General features: G+C 37.3%; 1 long non-coding RNA gene across 1 annotated transcript in view; it reads right to left on the bottom strand.

Annotated features, from left to right (window-relative positions):
- The window catches only part of LOC138191210 (uncharacterized), an 81,970-nt gene extending 71,080 nt beyond the window's left edge, over positions 1-10,890 (bottom strand). The window contains exon 1 of the long non-coding RNA XR_011177552.1: positions 9,936-10,890. This is a non-coding gene — a long non-coding RNA (uncharacterized lncRNA). The remainder of the gene's footprint in view (positions 1-9,935) is intronic.
- Between the last annotated feature and the right edge of the window lie 3,215 nt (positions 10,891-14,105).

Genomic DNA, 14,105 nt, shown 5'->3' with positions numbered 1-14,105 from the left:
AGCAGGAATAAGGGTGGAAATGGGTAAGGGACAAGGGATTTCTATCGGCTTATTCATCCCGAAGGAAGATCACCGATTGGGACGGGAATCTCGGGATTTCACCGGCGATGTTATAACACAGAATGTCGCGTATCGATAATAATCTCGCGCCTCGAAATCCCTGCGAGGATAACATCCCGAAACGCCACCCTCGCCTCACGGATCCCTTAGTCGCCTTGAATCTCAATCGGGTTTCAGGTAATATCCCAGAGACCGAGATCACCGTCGACCCTGGAGCTTCTGAACTTCGGTCTTATCGCGAAGGTTCGAATTGTCCTTGTTCTTGTTCTTGTTCTTGTTGTTCTTCATCATTTTGACGAAGGTCCGATTTTTTATCGATGAAAATTCCTCCCTTGTAATACCCCACCCAAGTTTCCATGTTTCGCAATACATTTTAATTTTTTTCCATTCCTTCAACGAAAATAATTAGTTAGAATCATATCACGATGAGACCGCGTGTCCAAAGTTTGCACAAATTGTTTGAAGAATTTGATATGGTTTTCAATGTAATAAAACTCTTTTCGAAAACTTGACAAGTTTTAACTTTTATCAGACAAAAATTTCCCAAGTTTGATATTATTTTAAACATAATTAAACGCATCATTCAATCTATAAAGTCGTTTAAGACCGTTTTTGAGAACCTGATAAACTTAGTACGGAATTTCGAAAAATTACTTTCAAAAGTGACGATCAGCTTTCATTCATTAGTTGTTATTTTTTTACACCATATTTTTCCTACATATTTTAGTGTTTTATAAGTCTATATTATAAATACATTTGGCTGGTTTTTTAAACTTTTTTTTCCTCTTCATACATACCCTTTGCAAAGTTACTTTTCAGCCCTCAAACTATGCCTCGTGAAACCGGAACTTGGTAGCAAAATTCTAAAACCTACCTCATCCGGTTTGAATTTTCTCAAACACTCCAACCGAAATATATCTTATAAAAAATTTGATTATCTGCAAAATGAAATCAAAAACAGCTTCCCAACTTGTACAGTTTTCGAGATACTTTGATCCCGGTGTTTGAAAAATTAAAACCGGACGACTCACCTTTCAAAATTTTGCCACCGAGTTCCGGTTTCACGAGGCATAGTTTGAGAGCTAAAAAATAACTTTTCAAAGGTCACGTAAGAAGAAAAAAAAGGATTAAACAAAAAAAAATAAATAAATAAACAAAAAAAAAAAAAAAAACCAACAACACTACCCTAACGTACAAATTTTTTAATATTTAATACATATTTATCCTGTCCCGAAAGTTATAAAACTATCAAAAGTGCAGACGTAAAATATTTCCCAGATTAATAAAGAACTTGACAAGTGGCAGGTGTGATTTATCGTGTTCCAAGCTACGTCTTCATTCCATTCCCGTTCTCCAAGTTCCCTTGAGCAATTACTTCTCGCCAAGCCTATCCCATATATTTTACCGACATTCAACCTTCTTCCAACTATTCTAACCGGCATTGACCACCACCGCAGGTGAATATCCGATTTTCACCCCCGCGTCGTCATTTTCATTCTCAGGCGTTTGTGTTTCAGATTCGCCGTCCATGCATCGAGTCTTGTCTGGCTCCTCGTTCAAGGAATGCGGAGAAACGCCGCTTGAGATATACGTATACGTGTAGAAACGTGCGGGGATATTTAAGCGACGCGTATTTATAACGTGCATGCATACAATGTCTCGTTAGGGTTTAAAGTGTCCCGATAAATCGGGCTAATCAAATCCTAATGACTACGGGCTTTGTATCCATCTAACCCAAAGAATAACCCATGGGAACGTCTCGGCAGTCGTCCGATACAATCGCGCGACTAAAAAACCACCCGCGTTTAAGTAAAATTGGCACGCTAGTTTCACAGACCTGAAATACGAACGAAAAGGATCGCGAGATAATTGTTTCATAAATTTTCACTACCTTCCGGACGTGTGGTATTATTTATTTTCACCAAGGATTAAAAAAAAAAAAAAAAAAAAATTAAAATTAAAAAGAATAGAAAAACGTCACGAGTTTATCTTGAGAAATCGTTGTTCACTTATAATCATAGACTATTATAAAACGTTTCGTATGAAAATCGTAAAACTGTTAATTAGGTGCAAAATATATTTAAGCTTGTTAACCGTCATCAACATTTATTAATTATTCAGTCTGGTTGATATTAAAATTTTAATTACTTGCATATTTTCTTAACACAACTAGCTAAATTAAACTCTAAGTAACTTTCTGCAAAAGTGTTACTTTGTTTTTTTTTTTTTATGAAAAAGTAGGTATTTTGAATATCATGTATCTTTCTTCCTGAAGCAAGTAAAAATATAAATCACACGGTATTTTAATTGAACAAATCGTAGGTACCTGAAGTAGCTGTGTAAAAACAATCTTTAAATTAAAACTACTTACAGTGTCTACAATTGCATACAATCAAGACGCGATTTCTCGATTTCTCGACACTTTTTTCTCGTCTCGAGTACGATCAGAGAATTCCCAAGAATTCTCGCTCCGAGAAGAAAAAATTAAATTAAATTACAATTTTAAATTGCTTTCGTTTGGGAAACCCGCTTAAACTTGTTTTCGAATTCTCAATTCTAACATCGTGAAAGTTAATTAGCTACTTATACATTAACATGTCTAAACATTAATTTCTTTCTTGCCATCGAGGAGAACCGAACCTAAGCTAACACACCTAAAAAAACAAATATCTCTCTTGCGTATCAAATCGAAAAATGATCGTTACGTTATAGATTTGAAAAAATGAAATTAAGGATAAGGAATAGAAAAAAGGTGGAGACCAAGTGGCCGATTAACCATCGAGCAGAACTCAACCTAACCTAACCCAACCTGGGAAGGCCCAAACCGTCTGAACAAACGTCCGAACCGTAGTGAATGTATCTTCAACTCCTGTGTCTCTGATACTCCTAAGAAACTTGGAGCTCCAAGCGTAGAAACTTCGGTTTAGAAAATCCGAGCGGTACTCCTCCTCGGCCTCATCGTCGTTACAATAACCATTACCGTCGTCATCATCATCATCATCATCATCATCATCATCATTATCGTTATCATCATAATTACAATCAACGGTTGTTGTTTGATTGCTTAATTCGAGCTATTACCATTCAGCGGAGAACCCGCATGCATGAAAGATACAATGCACGGTCGGATGATGGATGACGATGAGGGCAAGCTTGAATTCACACCCATAGACCAAATTCACTATCTCGCAATTTAGACACCATAGTCCAATTCATTCGGCGTAACATTAATCGCGATTCAAACATGGTTACTGTCGCTTGTTTTGTCTCCGCTAAATGAACGATCTATCGCCATCTTGAACAATGGCTCGAAACTTCGTAGCAGGAGCCCAGCTATCGAGAAGTCTGAGCTAAGCCCCATTTTAGGTGTTCCAATTTTCCATAACAAGTTGATGGTTCTTGGTCTCGTTCTTCGCGCGAACAAGGCAATTAAAGAACGTCTCTTTTGTCGGTGGAAGAAAAAGAAAAGAAAAAAAAAAAAAAAAGAACCACCATCCGTTAAACCCAACGCAAAAATTTCAACCCCTCGTGTTTGGGGTGGAATCAAGACGGTTTCGGTTCGAGACTGATCGTCAATTTCCCCCAAGTGAAATTGGCCATTCTAAAACTTCTGTATGCTCTGCGTTCATCGTCTGAGTAACAAAGATGGGAGTATAAATATAGATTGCCAAACTTTCGTCCGAGCTAAACCATTAATGAACAGAAGTGTATACATTATACATCCCTGTGCACTAGGGTGGTTCATTTTTTAACTGTTTTATTTTTTTTTAAGCAGCTGCTCAAAAAATTTGTGACATGTACTGGAAAAAAATAATTATAATAAATAAGTAATTGGACCACGACTCAAAAAAAAATAAACTAATATATATGTATACAAGTCCGTAAGATGTACACGTAAGACTGAATACAAAATATTACAATAATTGGTAACAACCTCTAAATATTTTCTTACTTCCTCCAGATTTTACATCAGTTTTTTTTTGTTTTTTTAAATATTTGTCAGAAATTTTTTCAGTGGCACCTTAAAGAAGAATAGTTAAAATACGAAGCAACCTGCTGTACACAAATTGTAAGTTTCGAACAGTTATAGTTTAGAATTTCGTTGGAACGGATGAAAATCGATTGAGAATTGACGCGATCTGGGCTTTCTTTTCAGGGTTCGAAATTTCTCGGCTAATTTCTTATTCGTAATCTGCGCGCCACGCGATGCTCTTGTCGAAGAGTACAAAAAATAAAACAATAAACCGTAAAAGTTGATGAGTGAATTGAAGTTAGAATAATAAACAAGTGGAAGTAGAAGAAGATGATGAAATTGAGAAAAAAAAAAAGAAGCTGTACAAGAACCGAGAACGAAGAAGAAGAAGGAAAAGAAGAAAAGAAAGTACAAGAAAACGGATCTTTCGACCAGGAAAACAGAACACCGTGAGAACTTCTCGTCACAGCTTTTCTCCTGAGCGCCTTGCCTTACAAGTAGATCCGGAACTTTTGGTCATGCGCGGACAAAGTTTGTCATGAAACATAATCGTTATTCGGGTACTTGGTGGGCATAGTTTTTATACACTTGCTAGTTGAACACCGGAATTATACACGGGGGGCGTTTATCCCATAGAATTGTAAAATCATATGTAATACCAGTAATATAGATCATTTTAAAGAAATGAGTCAAACGATACGATCAAATTTCCACAAGAAAAAAAAAGAGAGATGCAGAGAAAAAGTTTTTAAGAAAGTTGATATTAATAATTACGATCTTGCAGATTTGAGAAAAAAGTGAATTATTCCTACCAGAGATTTCACACTTTTTATTCAATTGTTGTTGCAATTTCTTTTTTTTTTTGTTTTTTGGTTCACCCTTTCCTCAAGTTTTATATACAAAAAAAAAAAAAAATTAACAAAGAAATAAATAATCTGCAACCGGATTCCGCCAATTGACGTACTTATTTCAACCTCTTTCTATGATCAGTACACGTATTTGGTATTATTCTTCCACTGTCTTCTCGACGCTTTTTTTTTTTCTTTTTTTTTCTTTCCTTTTTCTTGCCCAGATTTTGATGGGTTCAATCTCAGACCGCACAGAAACAACATATAAACTTGAAGGGTGCGAGATGACGAGATGGTGGTGAAAAATGTGAGGCAATGTGGAGTACGGAAAAAAATAAAAATAAAAAAAAAAAAAAGACCAAAGACATGTGAAACGAAGAAGAAAAAAAAATTGAGGAGTAGGTGGAGAGATGTTGTACAGATTTACATACATAGATCAGGAGGGAGGATCGAGCATGCTGGTATAAAAGAATCTTCTTTCTTTTTTTCCCCCGCGAAGTGGCGACGACGAGACGCAACGTATGTCTAGCTTGAGCTTTGTCGTCGTTGCAGGTATATAATAATAATAATAATAATAATAATAATAATAATAATAATAATAATAACAACAACAACAACAACATATGCGTAGTGTTGCTTTGCGCAATATGGAATTGAATGTTGCGCCGGTACCGTTTGCCGATTACCGTTAATCGTCAACAGAATTTTGCATCGATCAACTTTCTGCAAAGGAATAATGTTACGTTTGAATAAATTAAATTTTTGACAAGAGAAAAATAAATGAAACGCGAAACAGAGTGAAAAAATGTCTGAAACTCAGAATCGTAAGCGAGAAAGAAGAAGAAGAAATGGAGATGTTTGCAATTGGGAGTCAGAGTTATCGAGGAAAAGAAAGTTGGAGTGAAAATATTGTCCTTCACTTTCGGAAGAAGAAAAGAGAATGAAAAATGAGACGTTTGTTCATCAGAGGGCGAAAAAACGGATAAATCTAATCATGTAATTGGTGTAAAAACAAAAAAGAAAAAAAAAAAAAAAACAAAGGAGTCGAGTTTTTTATTTTTCTTTTATTTTACGGTCCTTGATTTGACACGTTTTGTTTTATTTTTATAATTTTTATTTTTTGTACACACTTAAGGATCAAGGTTCATCTTTTTACCATTTAGATACAAGCTATTTTATTATTCATGCCCTTACGCGTTTCTGGCTTAGCTCATGGCAGCCATAAACATAAATTGTAATAAAAATTTTTTCCTCGCCCTCGCAGAAACAATGAAAAAAGTCACTCTCCCAAAATTGAAAAAAAAAAAAAAAAACAACAGAACGAAGGATAAATAAGAATAAATGAAGAAAGAAATAAAAAATTATAATCGTCGGTTGTTTCAGCCGTTAGAAAATCCTGTCCAAGTTATATTATTGTCTGGTCATAATATCTTGGGTTTGAATGTAGGTGTATAATATATAATACGAGCAATTAAAATATCCATCCTGTTCTCCGTCGATCGAGTGAATCACGATTTGAACATCAGTAGCAAAATTAGCACAAGTGTAAAAAACGGAAGGAAAGTACGAAGAGTACGAGTGAAGAGATAAAGGTGAGAACTGTAAAGATAGCAAAATCGAAGACAAGGAAAATGAAACAGTATGTAAAAAAAAAAAGAAAAAAAAAATAAGAAGAAGAAAAAGATGAAACAAAATTTCGGTGAAACAAGAAGAATCCGAAGACAGTCCAAACACAAGGAAACCCAAGGATGGGACAAACGGGGCGGCAAGAGTAATATTATTGCTGTGAGGTAAAGATAACAGCGTCGAGTGCCCCGCATATGTTACAAACCAGCCATTCTCTGAACGAGGACGAGGCTGCCTGCATTTGATACTCGAGACTTATGACTGACGGATAATATGCAGCGGTGGAGGAGCAGCGACGTTGCGGAAGAAGAAGTAAAGAAACGATTTCGTCAAATTATCGTTATTATTGCATCAGTGATGCGGGAAGATTTATTGAGAGAAAAAAAAGAAGGAAAATACAAGAACAGAGATTACTGGAATTTTGAGAAATGTAGGAAAATTAAAGTTAGCTTCAAGATGATACAAAAATTGTACGTTTCCGATGATAAAAAGAATGTCCATGAAAGAAGCCAAGCCGTAAAAACTGTTACATATGTACATATATATATACATATATGTGTGTGTGTGTGTGTGTGTCTTTCAAACGAAAGACATTTGAGAACTCATTGAAAATGGGATAAAAAATATCCATACGATTTGATTGAATCGTAGACGTTTCAATTGTACAAAAGTCCAGAAGTGAAAATATTCAGAATTAAACAGAGAATTTTCGAAACGTTTGAACATCGTGTTCCGTTTGTTTAAAATTTTAAAAGTGCTAAAAAGAAAACAGATGAAAAATTCGTCCCATCATGGATCGGGTGTCAGAATGATCCGGCTCAAAAATAAGATTTTTGTGAATTTTTTGAGATTTTTAAAAAAGCTCAATTTCTGTTAAATGAACCAGACTTGAACCTCAATATTTAACATACGACGGTACACGGCATATAAATTTATACAAGCAGGCCACCATCGAAAAGGTCCGACGGGTTCATCACGATTAGTCTCGGCACGAGTAACCTACGCTAAATGACGTACTTGGACGGGTATGACATGTAAAAAATCGTCGAGTTGAAACGAGAACTTTCGATACATCGGAGCTTCGAGCATACACATATGTGTGTACGTACTTGTACGTACATAGACAGGAATGCCGCAGGTGAAAAAAATATCTATAATGCGCACGTATGTATGTACCTACCTACAGCGGACGTTTATATAATTCAAAAAAGAAAGGAGAAAAAAGAAGAAAGAGAGAGAGAGAGAGAGAGAAAAAAAATACCAACACACACGCCCTGAAGAATGAAAAATTGTTAAAAATGGATAATTACCCATCGTCAAATAACTCACTGCCTCGTGACCGGCTATTTTCAACAAACTCAAACTCGTGCCACGCTCTTCATCTATCTTTCTTTATATTATACACGCGCACACTCTCTGCACGATTGTGGCGATTATTATTATTGTTGTTGTTGTTGCTGTTATGGCCCAACTTTGAATTTATCCGTAAACGAATTTCTCGTACATGGTTAGAAATAAAAAAAATGTGCCGAGTTAAATTTTTTTACCTGATTTAACGATTTTAATGTATCAGTTATTTTTTAATGTATCATTTTATAAAATAAGTAAATAAACAAACCGACAATTACAAATTGAATGTTAATATGCCAATTAAAATGTTAACAAATGATGCAAATGTAAAGTGAAACTGCCGAGACATTATGCTTGGGTTGAATTTTTCCAACAGTGACGTCTGTGAAAAAACATTTGATCGTAAAAAGATATTCTTATTAATATTTTCAAACGTTTTATCAAAACATCGAAAAGAAAAGAAGATGAAGAAATCAAAAAAAAAGAACATTTTACCAATGATACGCAATCGATTGACGGTAATTTTTTGCTCTTGTTTTTTTTTTTTTTCCTTTCCTTCTCTTGTCAATTTCATCAAGCAGATACAAGACTGAGGTGAAGCAAATTTTTGTTTTCTATCGCGTTCTCGCAATTTTCCACTATCGTTCAATTACTACGGTAAAAATCGACCGATACATACTCCAAATGAATTGTTTCCAAAAATAAATCCAAAAATACGATAATTATTTTTTATTGGTTCAAATAAACCAATCGGCACATGACATGTTTTTCAAGTACAACAAAAGAGACAGAGAATTAATATTAAGCTCGAGTTGTCGAAAAGAGACGATTCGTGAAACGAGGGGCGGAATTTTAGACGAGCACAATTTATTCGAGGGGTGTAGGTACGAGGAGGGACGTCTTTTCTTCTTTAGCTCCCCCCCCCCCCCCCCCCCTTTCTTCCTCTCTCGCCCTTTCTCTTCAGACCAGACCTGCATAATTTAACCCTAATTAAGTAACAGGATCACACGAGCGCACTCGAGCCCTCGAACTAATCGTTTAAGCCCGACCGACCGGTTGTGCAGCACGGTGTGGGTCACGTGGTCGTCGATGGCAAAAACGTTAAGGGGCGTTTGTCACGTGACGAGCCTGCTAGGGCCGAGAGAGGTTCTTTGCCAGGCTCCCGGAATACAGTCTTACATACTAATTCCTCTATAAATTCCCCGGTATCATACGTGTAAGGTAAGCGTGCAAGATTTCGAGCTCGAGAAACGATCATCGATATTATCGATATGATCGAGATAGCCTCGATTCGGTTTCTCGCGACTTTGTCGACACACGCGTCTTGCGATCGCGCGGAGGCTGAAATATTCGAAAAAACGCTACAGCGTAAATAGAGATTATTTTATTCAATTATTTATTTATTCAGCGAATCGTGATTGTTGGGTATTCAATGAATTGCACGGGCCGGCGATGGTTTTCCCTCATGAGAAAATTGAGTAAATAATTTCGTTGCGTATGAGGAACGAATTTGTGAAAAGAAATTCTGTCACGTAAATTTCGATGGATTTTTTTTTCTCTCTCTCTCTCTTGTTTTTTCTTTACTACTAAAGTGAAATTCTAATTTCTGTGTTAAATATGGGTATATATATGTTCATCCAAACTCACTAATTGTTGTTGTTTATTGTGATTTTAAACATATTTAGATCCACTTAAGTACAAGGAAAAAAAATTGAAGAGGAGTTTTTGAGCAATTGAAAAAAGATATCGTAAATCTTTTTAGTTTATGTAATCTCTTAATATACTGATAGAATAACGTTGAACAGCATTTTTTTTTCTCTCAAACCACAAGGTATCGGTGCTTTGCCATGTCCCGAATACAAAGCCTGCGCATGGCGATCTGAATTTTCGATTTACGGCTTACGTGGTTTCATTACGACTGTTCGGTAGCGATTGGCGTCGCTCTGAGCTCGGAAACACCGTACGAGTAGCACGTAAAGGGATGACATTTTGGAAAAGTTGCCGTTGCACGCAGTGTCAATTAAAATTTGTTGGCGACTTTCTACCGAATGAAATTTGCGTTTACGCTGTTTTCTTACCTGCAGCGAATAGCTGAATGCTCTGATTGGTCAATGACTCTGGTGTTCTCTTCAGCACCTCTCTTGACGCAAAAGTTGCCGTTCGAAGTGGAATCAAATCAACTTTCTACAACAGTTGTTTTTGATTATTCCGTTGCCCTGAAACACGAGACAAGAGGGTCATTAAAAAAATAATATTGTACACCTCTGATGTGTTTCATGAATACTTACGCCAAGATTCTTCATTATCGCAACACACTCCGCGATTTTTATCCCCGTGAATTAGCCGCCGACTTGAAAGCGCCGCGCTTTCTCTCGGAACCAAAAAGTATCAGGCCGACGCGAAACAGGCGCGGTCAATTGAAGCTTGAAACCCGGTTGTTGGTGAAATAAAAATTGATCGAAAAGCTGCAGACTTAACACATCGAGAGTTCTTTACTTTTTCATATACCGTTTACGAAATCGATAAGAAAAAAACGCGATCATTGGATTCGCATTATCAGGGTGGCGACAATTTTGATCAAGTATAATCCCTCGACTTTTCCCTCACTTTTCCAGTCAAAAAATTTCGAATTCCCTGACATTTTCCCACGAAACTTTGATATTGTTGAGCAGCTTTTACGACTTCACAGCTCGGGAGGTTGTGCACCTTGAATATATTAATTTCGATCTAAAAAACACGTAGCATTGCTTCGTTTGAGACGAATAATTAGAAATTGAACGATTCCATTTCCGAAGGTCCGTTTAACTGAATTTATGAAGCATAGTTAAAGATTGATAACGATTTATATGAAAAAAAAGTACGTTTCTCCATTTGGTCGATCATATCTCCCTGACTTTTCCCGGTTTTAAAAGTCTCTCACCACGCTGCTCGATCACTAGATCACTCGATCACTCGATTCAACTGGCTCACTCGAATCGAAACTCAGATCACTCGGGTCACCGGATCATCCATTTTTGGGCCACTGGATCACTCGATCACTCGATTAGTCCCGGAGGCAGCGTCAAAAATTTTCGGGTCATTTCCGTAAGCTTCATCTTTTTTAAGTTAAATGTTCAACATATAATATTAATACGAACGTCTGTCAAATCACCCTCATGGCGGGGGATTGCGGCGGGGTTACAATTACAGCAAAATAAATTGAAAAAAATAAACGTATTGCCGAATACGCGAAACTTATCGTACGCATTAAATGAAACATAAGAAGCTTAGAGAATATCGACGGTTGCGTAGAATAACCGTCTATCTCGAATGATCGTTGAAAAACCGGGTATTTCGCGTTTGAAATTTTTTGGCCGCAAATTACGTTGATAGCACTGTCAGGCTGAATACGAAATTCGCCAGCGCCTCACAAAATTAATACAAGCTCCGTTTTGTGAATGTAGGTATTTACACATTTAATGTCACTATCAATTTAACGTCATTATGCCGAAATGATAATCTTTAATTTCATCTCAACATACGCTTGATGCTCGAGATAGCCGTTCATTCTACGCAACCGTCGATATCGTCTTCTACCCACATAAGTAGGCGGAAGAAAATAATTACAAAATTCCCGCCCGCAAGGATGAAATTGATTACAATGCTTCGTTTTATGGTAAAAAACAAAAAAGTAACAGTCTTCCACCGATAAAATAGAATAAAACCGTTCGAAAAGGCCTTTTTGTATATTTTGCTTCACTCCGATATTCTTGCACTTTTTCATTTAAAAAATCGTTCACGTGAAAAAGATGGATTGAGAAAAAATTTGTCACTACTGCCCGAATCACGTTTAAATTTCGCAAAAGGCTATTTTCGGGCATTTCAAAATTGAGATATCCTCGAATCCTTCGATGGCTATGTTTTGTTGAACAAAACAAAAGTTTTTACAAAACTTGACATTCGGGCGGTTTTTCGTTGTACCGAAAAATCTATCTTGAAATGTGCTGCAATATTTGAAAATTATGAAAAATTGGTTTTCGCAAATTTCAACGCAGATGTTTCGGTACTAAAAAAAATCGCACGCATCTCAGGTTTGATAAAAACTGTTGTTTCGTCATGCGAAACATAGTCACCGAAAGATTTAAGGACATCTCAATTTTGAAATTTCCGAAAATAGTCCTTTTCGAAATGTCAACTTCCATGAGCTGGTTGTAAAAAAAATTTTCCAGCCCAGCCCGTTTATGTGAGCTATTTTTTAGTAAAAGAGTGCAAGAATCTCGCAGAAGAGCGAAATCTAAAAGAAACCCTTTTCCGAACTGTATCTAGGACTGTTATGTTTGCGTTTGTTACTATAAAAAGAAGCGTTGTAATCAATTTTATCCTTGAGGGTAAACACTTTTTAAATTTGTTTTTTCCATCACTTATGCGGGTGGAAGACGAGTTGTGTCGTGGAATTTAGACGAAACATGACATTTTCTAAGCTTCTTACGTTTCAATTAATGCCTACGATAAGTTTCGCGTATTCCGCCATGCATTTTTTTCCTCATTTTCTGCAGTAATTGTAAGCGTCGTGTACCACCCCTCGTCGTGGGGGCGCGTTGGAAGACGTTCGTGCTAGTCTGTTGTATGTAACACGGATAACTCGGACAAAAAAAATGAAGCTCGCGAAAATTGTGCAACGAAATCTGTCGTTACCTCCCGGACTTGATCACTCGATCACTCGATCACTGGGATCACCTTGGACACCTTAACCACCGGATGGAGTCGATTACCGGATCCCACCGATCCCTCGATCACTGGATCATTGGATCATCTGCAGGATGGCGCCGATTGTGCTCAAATAAAATTACCTGACTTTTCCCGTAAAAAAATTCAGAACTCCCTGACGTTTTCCCACAAAACTTGAATATTGTTGAACAGTTTTTACGATCTCACAGCTTCGGAAGTTGTACAATGTACATCTTGAATATATTAATTTGGATCTAAAGAACGTAAATAATATTACTTCGTCTCACACGAACAATTAGAAATTGTACAATTCTATTTCCGGCAGTTAGCTTGGCTGAATTTACAAAACACGGCTGAAGTTTGAAAACAATTTATAGAAAAGTGCGTTCTTTCCAATGTTTCGTCATAATTCCACGACTTTTCCCGATGGACAAAATTCTCCGACTACTCCCGGTTTTTCCGGTTTGTCGCCACCCTGATTATTAATAATCGCGCAAAAGGGCGCGACCGATTTACCTGCAAAAATACCTTAAATATCTAGGACTTGTCGCGAAATTCTGCAGAAACCCAATCCGCATCCGCGTCTTTTCGAATCCGACGCGTCGCGATGCGGATTGTTCTTCCGAGATGCGGGTCAAGTCCGGGAGGGAGGTTGGAGGGCATGCATTACCTATATTGTGTGGCGTGACGGTCGGCGTTCCTCTTCGACGCGAAGTCTTCGAGCTCAGCATCTCGCCATCCAGCGTACCACGGAACGCGATGGATGGTCGAGAGATGCGTTTTGCCCATTCGGACGATCACAGAAATCAATCGAATGGAATAACGATCGGTGATGACTGAATGATTGAATTGAACAACAATGGAAAAATGGTTGCAGGGTGACAAGAAATGGAAAATTCTATCTCGTTATTATTCAAACGCTTACAAACGGTCGAGAGACTCGAATACCGATTCTTTTGGGAACAAAATTTCCGTGATCGTTCGACGCTGTGGATTACAAAAGTTAGCAACATCGTGGTACATCGCGACCTTCCTACCCTTGCCTGTTTCCCAACGGAAAAGAGAGACGCACACGCACACGCACAAACCCCGCGACGGATCCGAAAACGTTCGCCTACCTGCCCGGTTACCTATATTCGATCTAAACGATTCTCCATTCTTTCCAACACACGTCATTCTTCGTCATTCGCGCCGTGGTCACTGACTTACATTTTCGTTGTTTACCTGTCGGGAGCAAAATGTTTTTGTATCGTAGTCTGCCTACTCAGAATACAGTATCGCGGTTGTTTCCCGCAAACCCTAATATCGCATGTATCGTTTTAGCAAATATTGGCAGACTTTCGGTACATCAACCTTTTGTAAAATTGATTAAAAACATCCTGTATGCCAATTAGCATTTTTCTAAGCGAGCTAAGAAAAAAAAGCATTTGATCGATACTTGTTAAATGTTAAAATATTGAAAATGACGTATAATATAAGATGCAATTTGATTGCGTTACGTTATGCCAGACTTTGGAATTTGATCGATATAACAATAATGT

The sequence above is a fragment of the Neodiprion pinetum genome, chromosome 7 (assembly GCF_021155775.2).
Source record: "Neodiprion pinetum isolate iyNeoPine1 chromosome 7, iyNeoPine1.2, whole genome shotgun sequence".
NCBI classification, from domain to species: domain Eukaryota; kingdom Metazoa; phylum Arthropoda; class Insecta; order Hymenoptera; family Diprionidae; genus Neodiprion; species Neodiprion pinetum.
Note: the sequence above shows the minus strand (reverse complement) of the source record. Positions and strands in the feature narration are given on the sequence as shown.